This window comes from Microcebus murinus, chromosome X (assembly GCF_040939455.1).
Source record: "Microcebus murinus isolate Inina chromosome X, M.murinus_Inina_mat1.0, whole genome shotgun sequence".
NCBI lineage: Eukaryota > Metazoa > Chordata > Mammalia > Primates > Cheirogaleidae > Microcebus > Microcebus murinus.
The window spans coordinates 32,573,936-32,578,454 of record NC_134136.1 but is presented as its reverse complement, the minus strand read 5'-3'; the positions used below and the strand labels follow the sequence as shown (position 1 = coordinate 32,578,454).

General features: G+C 46.5%; 1 pseudogene; it reads left to right on the top strand.

Annotated features, from left to right (window-relative positions):
- The first annotated feature begins 305 nt into the window (after positions 1-305).
- LOC105874277 (protein RUFY3 pseudogene) lies at positions 306-1,961 on the top strand (annotated as a pseudogene).
- Positions 1,962-4,519: the final 2,558 nt, after the last annotated feature.

Here is a 4,519-nt window from a genome sequence, read left to right as displayed (position 1 = left end):
GACGGCACAAGACAGATCCTCCAAACAGAAAATTAATAAAGAAATAATGGACTTAGGGGCGGGAGGGGCGTGCGGAGGAGGCGGCCGGTAAGGAGGCCGCGCGGTGGGGCGGGCGGTCCCTCACCTGGCTGGGACCGGCGGGGCGGGCTTGGAGCCAGCGGCGGAGCCAGGCGACGGCCCAAGCGGAGGAGAAAGGTGGCGGCGGCGGCGGCACTGACGGGACCGCGCGGCAGCTCCCCGCCCTGACCCCGCTCCCCCGCCAGGCCTGGGCACGAGTGGGAGGCAGCGGCGAAGAAAGAGCGAGCATGGCCGAGACCCCGCCGCCACCCGCGGTTGGGGCTGAAAGTTGCAGCGAGGAGCCGGCGAGCGGCGGGGAGCTGCGGCCAGAGGAGCCGCGCCACGCTGCCGCCGGGGTCACGGGGCGAGAGGACGAGGCGCGGCCACAGCCGGCCTCCCCCGCAGGGCAGTCAGAGCCCGACTCGCCGGTGTCCGCCCCCTTCTTCTTGCTCTACCTGGGCGATGGAGGCGCCGGCTTCGCAGCGCGCCCGCCGCCGCAGCAGCGCTCCTGGAGGACCCCGCCGTCGCCGGGCTCCCCGCTGCCCTTCCTGCTGCTGAGCTACCCGGGCGGCGGCGGCGGCGGCGGCAGCGGCGAGCAGCATGCTAACTATCTCATGGCTAACGAACGCATGAACCTGAATAACATGGCCAAGCTGAGTATTAAGGGCTTGATTGAATCAGCTCTGAACCTGGGGAGGACCTTGGACTCTGACTATGCACCTCTCCAGCAATTCTTCGTGGTGATGGAGCACTGTCTGAAACACGGCTTAAAAGCTAAGAAGGCTTTTCTTGGACAAAATAAGTCCTTCTGGGGGCCGCTAGAACTGGTAGAAAAGCTTGTTCCAGAAGCTGCAGAGATAACAGCAAGTGTTAAAGATCTTCCGGGACTTAAGACACCAGTAGGCAGAGGAAGAGCCTGGCTTCGTTTGGCATTAATGCAAAAGAAACTCTCAGAATATATGAAAGCTTTGATCAATAAGAAAGAACTTCTCAGTGAATTCTATGAACCCAATGCTCTCATGATGGAAGAAGAAGGAGCCATAATTGCTGGACTGTTGGTGGGTCTGAATGTCATTGATGCCAATTTCTGTATGAAAGGAGAAGATCTGGACTCTCAGGTTGGAGTTATAGATTTTTCAATGTATCTCAAGGATGGGAACAGCAGCAAAGGTAGTGAAGGAGATGGTCAGATTACTGCAATTCTGGACCAGAAGAACTATGTAGAGGAACTCAACAGACACCTGAATGCTACCGTAAATAACCTCCAGGCAAAAGTAGATGCATTAGAAAAATCCAACACTAAACTGACAGAAGAGCTTGCAGTTGCAAACAACAGGATTATTACCTTGCAAGAAGAAATGGAACGAGTTAAAGAGGAAAGTTCCTACATACTGGAATCCAATCGGAAGGGTCCTAAGCAAGACAGAACTTCAGAAGGGCAAGCACTAAGTGAAGCAAGAAAGCATTTGAAGGAGGAGACGCAATTACGATTGGACGTTGAGAAGGAACTGGAGATCCAGATCAGCATGCGGCAGGAGATGGAGCTGGCCATAAAGATGCTGGAGAAGGACGTGTGTGAGAAGCAGGACGCCCTGGTGTCCCTTTGGCAGCAGCTGGATGACCTCAGGGCTCTCAAGCACGAACTCGCCTTCAAGCTGCAGAGTTCAGACTTAGGCGTAAAATAGAAAAGTGAACTAAACAGTCGCTTGGAAGAGAAGACTAACCAGATGGCTGCTACCATCAAGCAACTGGAGCAAAGATTGCGCCAGGCTGAGCGAGGCCGCCAGTCTGCTGAGTTGGACAACCAGCTCTTCAAACAGGATTTCGGAGACAAGATCAACAGTCTGCAGCTGGAGGTGGAGGAGCTCACCAGGCAGCGGAACCAGCTTGAATTAGAACTAAAACAGGAAAAAGAAAGAAGATTTCAAAACAACAGGAACATCCCAGGGAAGGGTTCTCAGAAGCCAGAACCCAAGATGGATGGGAAGCACAAAATTCAAGAGGAAAATGTTAAACTAAAAAAGTCCCTGGAAGAAAACCACAGGCTGCAGTCTCACCCTATGGATGAACAGGATCAGCCACTGCTCCCTGCAAAGCCACAGGTGTGTCAGCTATGCCACGAGGACGGCAGCCCATCAAAGAACGTGTGTAGGAACTGCACAGGAACCTTCTGCGATGCCTGTTCAACAAATGAACTGCCTCTTCCTTCAAGAATCAAGCCTGAGCGAGTTTGCAATCCCTGTCACAAGCATTTGATGAAGCAGTATTCCACCAGCCCGTCCTAAGACTGGAGGCTGAGACCTGGACCCGCATGTTCACGCAGGGCCATTCTCCACCTGTGTTAGACGTCAGCGTCCCCTAGTGCCCAGGCCTTAGAATCAACTACACGGTTGACAGGAATGATTTAAGTAAACTAGGTCCAGGGAGAAAGGCAGGTGGGGGTGCTAGAAATTTTGCTCATTTTCCCTAATGACTGTATGAATAAAAGTTACTCAGCTGAGCCTTATAACTCTAAACAGCCCCACTTTGAAGGGTGTATTTTATAGCCTATCTTTGGAAAGGCTATTCATTTTTATGAGTAGAGTTAATACTACTGGGGGGGAAGTAACAGAGTCCAAGCAGGTAAGAATAAAAAGGAAGATGATGGTCTCCCTGTTGCATTTGCAGAGTCAACGGAGACAAAGATAAATGTTCATTGAGATCAAAATGACAGATGTTACATATTTTCCCAGGTGCTGTTAGACAACTTTGTTTCCTCTTCACCCCCACCAACTACCTCTTTAAGTATCTCTACCAAACTGTGAACCCAAACTCAGGGAAAAGAAACTAAAGAATAATATAAATTCTGAATGTATTGAAAACAATATTGTAATATATTATAATTTCAGGACCAGAATATCCTGGTCTTGGCCTACAAAGGTTTTCATTATTAGAAGAACATTTGTCATTTTTCTATTTAATGACTTCAAAAGTAACTATCTGCCCTTTTCAGAATCTCCTACCAAAAACCAGCTGGCTCCTCCCTCCTTGTAAATTATAATGGAAATTGTTTTAAAGATAGGGTTTGACTTTTCCAAACAGCAAATATTGTTTAAAACAAAGTCAAGTCAGGGATAGAGTAAAACAAGTTTAATTTGTTGATGGCTGAGAACAATTAGCTCAGACTATCAGATTATTTCTTGAATAAAGGATTCCTTATTCTGAGCCCCAAATCAGAGCTGGTAGACAGGCTTCTCAGAAAGGGCAGTGCAGTCACCCCCATTACCCATGGGGGTTCCACAAGTGCTCAAGTCCCTTACATAAAGTGGTGCAGTGTTTGCGTCTAACCTACATGCTTCAAATCATCTCTGGGTTGCTTACACTACTGAATGCAATGCCTACACATCATTTCATCTGTGTGGCTTGAGCATAGTCCCTGGTGCACTCGGTGATTTAAAGTTTGCTCTTTTGGAACTTTGTGGAATTATTTTTCCACCTATGTTTAATCAGCAGTTGGTTGAATCTATAGATGGATGTGGAGAGCTGACTGTGCTCAAACATCTTAGTAACAAACTCTTTGGGGGAAAGAGGAAGTGTATTCAGCAAGGGAAGGAAAGAAATGGTATATACTATTTTGATTATGTTGCATATGTCTCAATTGTGTGATTAAAACGAAGATCCAAGAAGATACGATTCTTGTGACTAGTTTAGAATTCTGGGGTGGAAACATCTGGAACCATGTTATTTGATCAATTCTGTCTCCTGGAAAGGGCTACAGCCTGGGAAAGAGTTGTTATTCCGGAAGTCTGGCCTGTTAGTGAAGTTGAAGAATACAAGGTAAAAATAAAATTGAATAATTCTAAAAAAAAAAAAAAAAAAGAAAGAATGGACTTAAACAAAACCCTGGAACAACTGGGTCTGACTGACATCTACAGGACATTCTACCCAAAATCCACTGAAAATACATTCTTCTCATCAGCTCACGGGACATTCTCTAAGATTGACCATATCCTAGAGATTTACACAAAGTAAATCTCAAAAAATTTAAAAAAATAGAAATCATACCATGTACCTTCTCAGATCTCAGTGGAATAAAAGTAGAAATCAACCCTAACAGAAACTCACATTTCTACACAAAAACGTGGAAATTAAACAACCTCCTACTAAATGATTACTTCATAAATGAAGAAATCAAGATGGAAATAAAAAAATTCTATACTCCTACACTGCTGGTGGGACTTCAAATTAGTTCAACCTCTGTGGAAAGCAATATGGAGATACCTTAAAGCGATACAAGTGAATCTACCATTTGATCCAGCAATCCCATTGCTGGGCATCTACCCAAAAGATCCAATGACACTCTACAAAAAAGACACCTGCACTCGAATGTTTATAGCAGCACAATTCATAATTGCAAGGCTGTGGAAACAGCCCAAGTGCCCATCAATCCAAGAATGGATTAATAAAATGTGGTATATGTATC